Raw genomic sequence first — 14,394 nt, 5'->3', positions numbered from 1 at the left:
GTGGAGTAAGACATGGATTAATCAGTCTAGACATGGCTTTGCGAACTCGGCCAGACCCTGACATCAGTATCGCACACAAGGCCAAAGGTTGTTCTTTAACGGAAAAGACATGGAGCAGCTGAAAAAGGCAGAAAGACCATTTTACCGCGTTAGCCGTGCTGCCTGAGTGAGGCAACATAAAATGGCGGCTAAACACAAAATGGCGGCTGTAACGAAGCGGGGCCGAAAACTACGTAACCTCACGCCTCCCATTGCGTCTCGCTCGTGCAGCAGTTCAGTTTCTAATCGTGTCAGGTCACCCTCCAGTTGCTGTCGCATGTGGCCCAGTGTGCCTAAGCAGTGTCCCCGAATCCCCACCTTGAATGCGTCCCATTCGATCTGGGGGGAGGACGCCGTGCCAGTATTGTCTTCTAAGTATTGGGCAGTTTGTGTGAGGAGAGAGTCGCGGAAAGTCGCGTCTAGCAAGAGGTCCGGCTGGAGTCGCCAGGTGGGGATGGGCGGGTGTGGACGTTCCCATGCAATGGCCAAAGTGTGTGGGTTGTGGTCCGAATGTGTGCGGCCCATATATTGTGTGTCAGCAACTAGTGGGAGGAGATCAGTGGTTACCATGAACCTGTCCAAACGCACATGTAGAGCATGCACGCCCGACCAGTAGGAATATGTCCGTGTTGTTGGGTTACGTGTCCTCCATACGTCGTGCAGATCCCACAGTGTAGCCCAGTTGGTCAATGCTTTCGTAGTGGCATGTGTCGGTGCATTGGTCGGGTGTAGGGAAGATCTATCTAGAGCCGCATCTAGGACGCAGTTGTAGTCACCCCCCAGGATCCACGGAACTCCGTGCCAGGTCGCCAGCTCTGCCGAGAGGCGGGTAAAGAAACTACCCTGGTCAGTGTTTGGGGAATACAGCTAGGCCAGTACTACGGGCTGTCCATCTAGTCTACCACGGGCTATCACGTACCTGCCATCTGGGTCTACATGTGTGTTCATGACCGCCCATGGAGTTCCAGGTCAGACCCAGAGAAGTGCCCCGCGGGCGAAGGAAGAATATTCAGTGGCATAAAGTTGTCCGCGCCATCTGCGGTGTAGGGCGCACACCTCCGCTTTATTTAAATGTGTTTCCTGTAACAGTGCTACATGAAATTTATGGCGCTTCAAATAAGAGTAAATCTGGTAATGTCTCGCTGGTGTATGCATACCCCTGACATTCCATGTACATATCCTAATTTCAGCCATTACCGTCACTTGTGTAGGAGTCACCTGTGTCAGCCAGTCCCGATTTCCTGAGTGTGGTCCCCCACTGATCCCCCGGCACCCTCCCCTTGTCCAGACCAGACATAGCTGCTTTCACATCAAGGAACAACCCAGGCAGTGTCCAAGGGGTGGAGGTAAAATGGAAAACATGAAGCCTAAAAGAGGCTAAACAATAAAAAATACCAAAAGGTCGGCTGCGTAACATGCTGCCGTCCAAACACTCAAGCGAGTCAAAGTAAGCTACTAACTTGACAGTGCTAGGGGGGTGGTGTGCAAGTGGTACAGTAGCGACACAACAATAATGTTCGTGAAGGGAGGAAAATCCCGCCTCGGGCCGGAGTGGGATGGGTGGTATCTAACAAGCATTGTTAGGTATCAGCAGTTACGCCACAGAGGAAGAGTAACCGCACATTGTAGGAGTTTGCGTTAAAGTCTGTGCGGTGGCACCCACCTCCGACAAAGCCGGGCCAAGGAGCGCCAGGCCGGTAGCCGCCGCAGCGAAAGGCGGGACGGGGTCATAATGATAGAGTTTAAGCGTTAGTATTGCTTGTAAAGCGTTACTCACTGTGTTCCGTCGACACGATTCCATGTAGGGCAAGGGGGCTCCCCTTTCGTCCATTGTCGTCAAGCGACTCTCACCTCATGGTAACCAGGGGGGTCGCATGTGTGGCAGTCACCGCTGCAGGAGTGATTGGAGAGTTGCAGAATGCCCCTCCTCAGCCAAGCAATTCCACTGTTTGAGGCGTGACTTCAGGTGGGTCTGCAGATCGTTGGGAGTCTGGCAGGCCGTAGATTGCATCATCGTCGCTGGGGAAAGCGTGCGGACTGGCATGTGGGCCAGAGGATGATGTTGGAGAGCTGCTGATTTCCGTCACCCTGCGCAGCGCATCCTGCTGCTCCTGTAGGACTAGTTCCGCTGGTGGGGAGCAGGCCGTCGTGTCCTGCGAATCGCGGGGTGTCGGTGATCTGTGCCTTCGTCGCCATCTCGGCCCCCGGTAGCGCACCGCTGTGACAGTACCTCTCGCTCGTCGAGGTGCCTCTTCCACCCCTCCATCCAGCCAGGCCTCAACCTCTTCAGGGCTAGTAAAGAAGTGCGTTTTATCCTGCACCACCACTCGCAGGCGCACCGGGAAGAGGAGGGAGTATTTGAGATCCGATTGCCGTAGTCTGCGCTTTACCGCTAAGAAGGAGTGTCTCTGCCGTTGCACCTGAATGGTGTAATCTGGGAAGAACATGACCGTGGCATTGTCTATTCGGACATCCCCTAGTTTCATGGACTCGCGCAGGATGGCGTTGCGGTCTCTGTAGTTGAGTATACGAAAGATCAGCGGTCTTGGGTTAGATCCCGGAGGGAGGGGTCTCGTGGGCACCCTGTGGGCTCGTTCCACCACAAAATGCGGCGATAGTGTTTCCTCTGGCAAGAGGTGCTTTAGCCACTCCTCTACATGATGTGCAGGGTTCGCTCCTTCCCATTTTTCCGGTATGCCAACCAGTCTGATGTTATTTTTTCGCGCCCGTCCTTCTGCATCCTCAGCACGTTCCTCTAAAAATTCAACTCTGTTGAGGAGGTCACGAACATGTTTATCTGTTTGAGTCACTCGAGGCCCCAGGTCAGCCACCGTGGTTTCCAGCGCGGTAGTGCGATATTGTAGCTTTTTGTGGTCAGCTTTGAGATGGGTCACATCAATTGCCACACTGTCGATCTTATTCTCCAAGGAGGTGCGGGTCTGTTGTAGAGATTCTTCCAGTCGTTGCATCACAGCCAGCATACTGTCCAGTTTGGATTTTACATCGGTATCCATCGCGGGTGGCGATTTGGCCTGTTTCCCCTTTATAGATGTTCCGCCAGTTCCGGTGCGCGTCTTCACTTCTCCAGACATGAGCAAGGCGGCGCGTGTGAGTGATCGTGGTTCACAGGGGAAGCAGGTCTCAGGGAGCAGCCCCTGTGGCAGTTTAGGGGCAGGTATTCCGCTCGGTCTTCAGTCCTCCCTCGATTCGTGGGGTCTGCCCCAGACGCAGTGGGAGCGTCGGTAGGGTACCTGTGTTGCTTCGCGTTAGGGAGTAGCAGGTGGGCAGGAACGTCGTATCTGGACAAAGTCACCAGGATGGGCTATGCCGGAGGGGTGTGGCCACTCCTCAGTCAGCAATGCGGTGGAGGGTGTGAGGCGTCAGTGACTCGCCGCTTATCACATTATGGTAGCAGAACTCTTGGGGGCGACATGCCACATCCAGTGCTTGAGTGGATGATGCTGCTACTCCGTCTGTCCGCGCGGTCTCCCAGCGGGGGCAATAGGCAAGGAGGGGGGGGCGCGTGGCAGCGGCTGGGGCCCAAGCAGATGCGTGCCATGAGGGAGAGTGCCCTCGTCTGCGCAGTGATGCTCCATGGTTGCATCAATTGCCAAGGAAGTCGTCAGCGGGCCGTGCGCTATCGTTTGTCGTCCTCGCCAGCCCAGGTCTCTCACCTCACCAGGGATCAGTCCACTCAGCAGCACATTGGCAGATGGTCCTCACGTGCGCGGCGCTTCACTGCTTCTAGAGTCAGACACGTGGGATGATAGCGTGTTGTCTACCAGGCAGCCACCCCCGGCCGCAGATCACGTCAGCGCCCACGGCGTGGCACTCTCCACTCGGCACCTCCAAGCCCCCGACCGATAAGTGTGTTGTAGTAAGACTCCAGTGGGGTGGTCAGTGCGTCAAAATGCGTGCTGGTTTGTCGATTGCCGGTGTCTAGTCGGCGTCATCTCCGCTTTATAGTAGCAGTGCGGCAGTTCCTAATTAAGCAAGGGACAAGGAGTGGTGCCTTGGAGGGGCGGGGGGAGGCCTCCCCTGCAGGTAGGCAGACTGCAGGGCAGCGGGAGGTATCCAGCCCAGAGCTGCAGTCGCCAGGTGAAGGTTCGGGGGGTAGCGCTGTCCGCTAGAGCTGATCCCGCGTCTCTGCGCCAACGGGGCCTCGCGTGATGGGCGCTGCGGCAGGTGGTGGGGCCGCAGCACTACGTCGCAGGTCCGCACCCGCCTTCAGGGTGTAGTCGCTCCCAGCGGAAGCACCGTGGGGGGCGGCAGTGTTCCGTCCGCGAGCCCCCCACAATCCGGCAGCTGCCGCCTCACAGGGCCGGTTGTCGCCCTCTCTCCCCCTCCTGCGAAACCTTCTCCTCACCGGATCCCGCACCGGCCAGCCAGCAGCGCCGCAAGTCACAAGCGGAGGTGGCGTGTCCCCCGGTCACGGGGTCAATCTTCCTGGTCTTGTCCCCGTGGCGCCGGGCGCCTCTCCGATGGTACGTGCAGGCCGCACCAGTGGGCCTAGTGTTGGGAGATAGACCGCGGCCTTTAGTGTCTGCGCACGCCGGTCGGGGAGCCGCCTACATGGCCACGAACTGTCAGGCAGCGCCGGGGCGGCTCTCGACCAGCTATGTACCCCAAAGTCTCTGAGGATGTAGTGGGGGGGCCAGATGTCGCTCCGCCTCAGGTCTCAGCCGATTTGGGTTAAATTTGGCGGATAATCGGCCCAGGGAAGGGGAGCTCAGGACGGAGCTCTACCCAGTTGCTGCCGCCGCCATTGCGTGCCAAGCCTGGAAAAGATGTGCAATATTGTAAAAATTACAGACCTATATCTCTTGTTAATATTGATTATAACATTTTTGCTAAGTCCTTGGCAATAAGATTCGATCATCTACTCCCTGACCTTTTCGGTGAGGAGCAGTCTGGCTTTGTTAAAGGTCGTTACATCACTGATAATACCAGGCTTTTATTTAATATTTATAAAAATCCTCCCACCGCCAACACTCCCTCGCAGCAATTGCCCTAGATGCCGAGAAGGCCTTTGATAGGGTTGAAGGGCCTTACCTCTTTCATACTCTTGGATGGTTCGGGTTTGGCCCTAACTTCATCTCTCTAATTTCACTACTCTATTCTCACCCAAGAGCTGCAGTTTATGCTAATGGTCAGATTTGACCTTGGCAGAGGAGTTCGCCAGGGTTGTCCTCTATCCCCTTTTCTTTTTAACCTTGCCTTAGAACCTTTCTTGTCCAAGCTACGTCAAAACCATGACATCCACGGCTTTCAGGCTGCGGAAACCTCCATCAAGCTTGCCGCTTATGCAGATGATATTTTACTCTTCATCTCAACCCCAACAGTTTCCATTCCTGCTTTCCTGGAGGAAGTTCGGCAAAATTCCTTAATTTCTGGTTACAAACTTAATAATGATAAATGCGAGATCCTTCCCCTAACAAAATTTACTTTTAAACCTGACTTCACTGCCTCTAATTTTACTTGGAGCCCTTCCCACATTGAATATTTGGGTTTACATATTACCCCTTCCATTCCTGATACTATTTATTTGTGTCTCTCTAAGTGCATTCAGAAATTGTCCGACCTTACAGCCAGGTGGCACCCCCTTTATTTATCTTGGTGGGGTCGTTTGGACACTATCAAGATGATGTTATCCCCCATCGTTTTGTACACACTCTCCAATATCCCGGTTTCTGTTCCGGCAAAGTTCCTAAAGAAAATTAATTCAATTTTATCCTCCTTCCTATGGCATAACAAAAAATCAAGAATGTCCTTAGCTAGACTTATATGCCCAGCTTCTGAAGGCGGTGTTAATTTTCCTGATTTTTTAACATATCATAAAGCCTTTCTGTTACACCAAGCTTCCTTTTGGCTACAGGACCCTGACTCCCCTTGCCCTTTATGGACCAAGATTGAGCGTCTTTTTCTTTCCCCTTTCTCTTTTGCTGAATATCTCTCTTTTTCTCGTAAGCCCTCCTTGATTCCTAATCTCATTCATAGATACACTGTCAAACTCCTCCTATCTTCTAATCCCCCTCCCCCTGCGACAATTGCTGATTTTCTTTCCTCCCCCATTTGGCACAATAAATCTCTTCTACTTAAAGGTAAACCCTTTTATTGGAAATTCTTGGAGGTCCAAGGGATTACTCTGGATATCACAGCTTTTCTCCCATTCCGTATTCTTACCTTTTTCTACCCTAAGTTCCACTTTTGATTTACCTTCTTCATTTGCTTCCAAATATCCTCTTCTCAAAGCAGCGGTTATGGAGGTTTATACGAAACTCTTGCAGACGTCCTCTTTCCCTACTCCACCTAACCCTGCCCTACACCTTCACTCCATTCTACAAGCTTTTCTAAAGCTTCTGCTATCTATAAACACCTTCATACGCACACACTCCCCAGACCCAAATCCAAAATAGAGGAGCAATGGGAAACCGACTTTTCTACGTCATGGCCGATATCTTTATGGGATAAGATATGGATAAAACTTCGTAAGACTTTAAGAGCAGCGTCCTTGACACAATCTATATTTTTCATTTACAACAGATTGCTTCACACACCTGCTACCCTTCACAAGCGATTTCCTGTCACTCCAGATTCCTGTTGGTCTTGCGCTTTACCCAATGCTAACCTGTTTCATATGTTATTTCTTTGCAAGAATGTTCATGCTTTTTGGTTACAGGTTTGGGCACAAATCAATGTTATTTTTCGCACATGTATTCCTTTTTCCCCCACCCATGTCTTCTTGGGAAGTCCTTCACCTTGCTGGGACTTTATTGACTCTACTGTTCGTATTGTTGATTTATTATTAGCAGTAGCTTTTCAACAAATTGCTATTAATTTGAAGTCTTTCTCAACTATTACTTTCCAAGCATGGTGGTACAATGTTTGTCACAATCATAGGCTTGATACTGCTTTAGTATTCCCCGCCCAGATGGCAGCTAAACGTGCAGATTTATGGCTTCCTATTACAATGTATTTAGACAATTGTACAACTCGTTCTTTTCGTCCACGTCCTGCCCAACAGGAGGTTTCTAAACCCCCTTGATTCCCCCTTTTCATTCCAATCTTTATGCTAACATACTTACCTGCATAACCTTATTTGCATATGTTGTTTATTTTTATTGATTGTACCCTTCTTATTACTTCTCTTAATACATTGACTGAGTTCATTGTTTATTCTTTATCTTCCTATTGCACATTGATCTTCCTTAATGCCTTCCCCCCTTCATCTCTCCCCTCCCACATCTCTCCCTCATGATTATCTTACTGTATTTTGTATAACTACCTTTTATTATGCTTAATAAACTTTCTTGAACTGAAGAAGAATGTGCATTACATTGCTGCGTTTATTTATTTTACAAAACCTAAAGCCTAATGTCCCAGTCCCAGTGAAAGCCGCAGAAAGTGAACAGTACTCATCAGGACCCTGTTTAATTTCTGTTCTAACTTATTGGGACTGGTGAGGCGCAATACGAGGGAGCGACTAAAAAGAGCGATCCCAGCCTCTTGTAGTGATCATTCAGGTGATCCTAACCTGATAAACGTTTGAAAAAATGGGGTCAAATAGTACACTTTATCGAATGTTCAGGTCCTTTCATGGTGTGCCAAACCAATAAAAACCTAACACTTCCCATGATTGGACGCAATTGTGCTTTTAAAATGTTGTGCTATGGATTCCCCCATATGCTGCAGGGTGAACATTTTGTCATGGGTGCCCCCTTTGACAAAAATATATTCAATCTGAAAGAGCCAGAATTTTGTAATTCATACCATCCATATACCATGGATGTCCATTATATCACAAATTACCTCAAGGCCAAAGTTTTGGCATGATTGCTCCATTACTATAGGCCACCATTCCCATTGGTTATGCTAGACTTACTGACAATGTGCCAAACGCAGCATTTTGCCATGGGTGCTTACTATGCCAAGCCTTTCATTTCCACCAGCATGTCAGAATCTGATGTTTCCCATTGGTTCACCTATGCTTAGAATTGACTCCAATGTGCCAGTGCCCAGTTTTTCCCATGTGTGTCTCTATTCGCTAAGAATTTGCTTCTTTATGGCAGGGCTAATGGTAGATTCTGTAGCTTAACACCATGGGGTCTATTAGGATGGTGGTTGGAAAATCACCCTGACTGCCATGGAAGCTGAAAAAAAACGCTGCAGGTACCGGGGAAAAAACGCAGCCAAATCAGGATCAACTGCCAAGAAACACCGACCGCGGTAGAATGGGGCCAAGAAAACCTGCCCCAAATATAGCGGAGACACCGCATGGGAAATAAGGATATCCCCTATGGTCCCGCGGTACGTTCCACTGTTTCCTACCGCCGCGGTCGCAAACAGTGATAAATGGGAGAGTCGGCAGAAGAGCTGCAGCATTGCCACCACTGCGGACGCTCGGTGACAAATATGGAGGTCAACAGAAAAAACCCCACAATAAGACCACAAAGTATCACTAGCCATGCCCCCCCAAAAACACAAAACACACCCCAATGACACAACCACATGGCAAAAAGAAAAAGAAAAATCCCAGGACAACCCACACAACACACCTGACAGCACTCCCCCATTTGGACAAACCCACAGAGCTGAGTATAAAACCAGCCCCTTTCCTGACCAGAATCCTTTGCAATACTCCAGAAGTGAAGGGGCATACACCACAGCTGAAAGTAGAGGCAAAGAAAACACTAGCCGTACCGCACAGCACCACTACCACTTCCACACCTGCACTACTAACCCCCCTGCACATCACACACCATACACATCACTAACACACCCACGACTCACACCCCTGCACCCACAACCACTTTGCACACCACATACCATGGCAACACATAAAATGCCCAAATTCACAAATAGTGAGTTGAAGGTTATGGTAGATGAGATAGTCAGAGTAGAACCACAACTGTTTGGTAGCGTGGTCCAACAGACACCATTAGCCACAAGAGCACAAATGTGAGCAAGGATAGTCGAGAAGGTCAATGCTGTAGGGACCACCCCACGATCAAGAAAGGAAATCATGAAGCGGTGGCATGACTTGAAGAGGCTTTTTAAAGATAAGAGGAACAAGAACCGTGAGCTGGCTGACAGGACTGGCGGTGGCCCTCCCATTCCATCAAAACCATTCACTGCATGGGAGGAGAAGGTGCTTGCCATACTGCATCCAGAGAGTCTTACAAGAGTACCCGGGGTAGTGGAGGCTGGTAAGTACAAACAAATGACTACCACCACACTGCTATGTACTGTCTTGCACAACTACAAAGCTACACATCCTAGGACAAATGTCATTCATCTGCACCACACCCTCCCAAAACATGTCTTACAGATCCCACATTCACTCCCTCCCATTCTCCCCAAACGTAGCTAGCAACATTACCATGGGAGCATGTGTACAGGCAGCCAGCACTACAACTCCCACCAGGCCCCCTTGTCCCACAGCTTAGCAAGATCGAGCCCTCCCCCACCCTACCCAGAAGCATGTGTCAGCCAATACATTACCATTATCAAACTAACAGGTAGGTAGCCATCTTCACAGTCAGGGTGTTTGTGGCTGGGAGGCCTGCTCTACTACTCCCACCATGCACCCTGTCCCACACCTCAGCAGGATGGAGCACTCCCCCACCCAGAAGCAGTTGGAAGCCGTTGCAGTACACCAAACAAACTAACAGGTAGGTAGCAATCTTGCCAAGGAGGGTATTTGTGGGTGGGAGGCCTGCACCACTACTCCCACCGTGCCCCATGTTCCACACCTCAGCAGGATGGAGCAATCTCCCACCCAGAACCAGTTGGATGCCATTGCAATACACCAAACATACTTACAGGCAGGTAGCCAGCTTCACAGTGAGGGTGTTTGGGGGTTGGAGGCCTGCACTACTACTCCCACCATGCCCCCTGTCCCACACCTCAGCAGGATGGAGCACTCCCCCAGTTGGAAGCAGTTGGAAGCCATTGCAGTACACCAAACAAACACAGGTAGGTAGCCAGCTTCACAGTGAGGGTTGTGGGTGGGAGGCCTGCTCCACTACTCCCACCATGCACCCTTGTCCCACAGCCTAGCAAGATGGAGCTCTCTATACCACCCAGATGCATGTGGCATCGAATGGATCACTACAAACAAACTAACAGGTAGGTAGACATATCTGTCTTGGGCCACCACTGAACAGGATGTAAGCCTCTACCACCACACACAGATGTGTCATATAACAAAGCCAAATGCAAAAACATAACAGGTAAGTAGCCAGTATGTGCACCTAGCCATTTGTCTAAAAAAGAACGGTGCCATATGATAATACCAGCCCTCTCATTGCACAAATATGCACACGGATCCTATTGCCATGCACAGTGTGCACACAGCTAAGCAAAGGAAACTGTCACAGCAACCAAAGTGTGACACACCAAAGCCCATCTAGAAGAATGTCTGTGCACAATCATGCACAGCACTGATTGACATGTGTAGTGTCAGAGCAACAAGGACTATATGAAAAATAAGAAAGCATGGTTGGTGGTACAAATCCAGATATGAACATGACAAGACAAAGGTATGCAGGATATGACAATGAACAGTCCATGCCCAGATGTGATGTCTGCCATGTCATACAAATTAACAAAGAGTCCTCACTGAAATTATATGTTGCACTAGACCCTATATGTCAACATGTCCCTGTAATCAGAAATTATACATGTGGTGCATGGTATGTATTGACACCTCACACCATGGACAAGTAATGCACGTACTACTGCATCATGTCAGGAGGCACAGTAGTGCACATAGAAAACAATGTGATGATCAGTCAACTGTGAAGTGTACAAACAGTGAATTTCACACAGCTAACACAAAGCTTGCGGGGTACACTACAATGACCATTTCCCATCTGACCCACAGGTGACCAAGAACTGACTGCATAGGACAACACCAGCAACCTGCAGAGCCAGTCTCCCCCTGGAACATCGACTCTTGGATATTGATTCCTAGGATTCTTTGGATGAGGAGCCCGAAGCTGGCTCATCTGGTGTTCCAAGGCACATTAGGTCCCAGGACCCCATCGTCCCGCCACCACATCAGCTGCTACAACAACCTCCATGCAGACCCCTGCTGTTACGGCCGGTGCGTCCTCCACCCCCACCACCACCACCACCAGAGCTGCCTGCAACACTCTCCCTGTCCCACAAGATGACCACCACACCCCACTGACTGAGGGCAGGGAGATGATGCGGGTGCCTACAGTGGAGAAGCAACATGTCCGTGGCAGCAGGGCAGGTGGGAGGGGCAGGGTCACCCACTGATGATCAGAGCCTGGGACCGAATCCCTGAAGCACAAACACAGAGTCCTTGGGGCATATGAACTGGCCCTGGGATGAATGGGCCGGTCAGAACAAGATTCCTGTGAGGTCCTCCTGCTGATGAGGTCCATGGAGCCCTGCATGAGCCACATTGTGGACCTCTTGGGCCAGCTAGTTGCAGTACTGAGGGACTGGCCTGCGACACAACCAACAACCTCCCCCACCCACTGGTGGTCCGCAGGATGACAGTTCAACATCCTCCCCTGCGGCCACAGAGAGGGGTGAGTCCACAGACCCCACTAACCCCCCAGCAGAGGCCCCCACTGCCGAGCAGCGAAGGGGCCATCCGAAGAAAACCCTGGTAGTATCTGTTGGCAAAGCACCTGCCAAACGCCAGTCACGGAGTCAGCCATGATGGCAACCCTCTTCCCCACTGCATTGACTTTTTGGACTGTCCTTCCCCACAATGCCTTGTGAATGGCATCTGTCTGTTGGACTGGGTCACCACATCTATGTGGTGACTACTAAATTATCTCATTTACCATAAATGTCAACTCACTGCTTCACTAATCACCTCACTGTAAATGTTCACTCCCCTCACATGTCACCATTGTAAATAAACAACGCCTTACACACATGTTGTTGTACCTGCTCCATCCTTATTCCAGGATGTACAGTCTTCACCATGATTACAATGTACCAGGAGTCTGGAGTGTATGTAGGCAAGGAGAGGTTGAAGGCACCTAGGAAAACACAACAGAACAACATTCACTGGTCTGGGTGTGGCATCACAGACATCACACAACACATCACAACAAGAGAATCCCACATGCACACATCACAATGGGCAACAAGTGCCAACATGCACTTCTTGTAGATGTTCCTAAAAGAACATCATTAAAAAAGTCTGGCAAATATCAGAGGATGATTAAAGCATTGTATAAACATAAAGATATATTCATGGATTGAATAAAAATCTACTTTCAACAAACAATCTCTTCTAAAATCATTGTGGATATATATTTTGAACTTTATTAATCGCACATGCGATCAACATTGCAGCGCCCAGAGGGTGGTCCTCTAAGAATAGAGGATGCTTGCATGGTTATATAAGACACTCTATGGTATAGAGAGTGAAACCTCCGTGGCATGCGACAAAATCCTAAACCGAATACAAATAAAAAGCTTGTGCGCAGCCAAACCCAATATTGCTTCCCTAAATGAACTGTCCCAGAAACATTGTCAGCCACCACTGAGTCTGTTGCTGTCACAAATCTCACATATACCTTCACAAAGGTGCAGAGTTCATTCCTGAGGCGGAAGCCGGGAATATAGCTTAGCGGTACGATTTTTTAACTTGTGTTTTATTAAATTCTTTTGCACTATTCGTCACTGACCTGCATTGTTGCCTTCCCATCTCAGCCGATTAGGTGCTGTCGGGGGTTTTTTCTCAGCCTCCATCTTAGGGGAGGATTTGGGTTGACGGACTAGTTGTTCTGCCCTCCCACCCTCGTAAGGATAAAAGACGCGCTCCTGCCCAAGCGCGCAGATTAGCAGAGTTCATTCCTGAGGTGGAAGACGGAAATATAGCTTAGTGGTACGATTTTTTAACTTGTTTTTTATTAAATTATTTTGCACTGTTTGTCACTGACCTGCATTGTTGCCTTCCCATCTCAGCCGATTAGGTCTGGTCGGGGGGGGTTTTCCTCAGCCGCCATCTTAGGGGAGGACTTGGGTTGACGGACTAGTTGTTCTGCTCTCCCGCCCTTGTAAGGATAAAAGATGCGCTCCTGCCCACGCGCGCAGATTAGCAGAGTTCATTTCTGAGGTTAAGCCGAGAATATAGCTTAGCGGTACGATTTTTTAACTTGAGTTTTATTAAATTCTTTTGCACTGTTCGTCACTGACCTGCATTGTTGCCTTCCCATCTCAGCCGATTAGGTGCTGTCGGGGGGTTTTCCTCAGCCACCATCTTAGGGGAGGATTTGGGTTGACGGACTAGTTGTTCTGCCCTCCCGCCCTCGTAAGGATAAAATGGCCCTACCCACCCGGACGCGCAGCGGCGCGCTGATGGCGCACCACCAGTACGGGCCCAGGGGCCAGTCACCCTGCTCAAACGATCATCTATTCCTCGGAAGATTTAAGAACATTACACCAGGCAAACTTTTCGCTCTGTTCGACTACTCTTGATTATCTGAAACACCTTGACATCTTTCAAGATCCCCCAATTACATCAGAATTCCTGCCCACCACTCCCTGCCAGAGCCAGAGGCCCATCTCAGTTCCAGTCACTGACATAAAACTTCACATTTCCTACCTTAATACCCGTTCCTTGGTTAAGCATCAATTAGATATCTTCCTGTTTCTCCTTTCCGACAAACCCAATGTCTTTATTATTACCGAAACATGGCTCAATAGTGACTCCTCCCCGGACATCCTGGCAGCTCTTCCAGATTCATATTACATTCTACATGCAGACCGTGCTCCAGGAAAGGTGGGAGGTGGAGTAGCGGCCATCATAAGAAAGACTATGTTTTTACCTCTATGTCCGCCCTGAATCTCCCTGCAGCAGACAACCTAATCATTAAACTTGAATCTAAGGTTGGCTTATTGATCTGGGTTATAATCTACAGACCCCCTCAATATATGCCCTAGCCACTGTGGTCACAGACTAAACAAAAATTCTCCTACTCGGAGATTTCAATTACTGGTGTAACAATGAGTCAGGTGGCCCTCAGGCCCTCAGGCCAGTGAATTAATGGAACTTCTTTCTGGCCTCAATTTCTGCCACCATATTACCTCGGCCACTCATGTTAAGGGACATACCCTTGAACAGGTGTGGAGTAACAATCTCACCATCTCCACACCCACCATATGCCCCTGCATATGGTCTGATCATTTCCTGATCAAGTTTACCATCTCTATCTCGAATGATAGCAAGCCCCCGGCAATGGAGGGGGCCTCATCAGAAAATGGAGCACACTTGACAAACAAGCCCTCCTGGACAGCTTAGCTAGCTCCATTCCAGTCGACAATATGGCAACATTTCCCATTGGCTGCTAGCAGCGAGTA

Source organism: Lissotriton helveticus, chromosome 7 (assembly GCF_964261635.1).
Source record: "Lissotriton helveticus chromosome 7, aLisHel1.1, whole genome shotgun sequence".
NCBI classification, from domain to species: domain Eukaryota; kingdom Metazoa; phylum Chordata; class Amphibia; order Caudata; family Salamandridae; genus Lissotriton; species Lissotriton helveticus.
The sequence above is the reverse complement of the archived record's forward strand: the minus strand, read 5'-3'. Positions refer to the sequence as shown.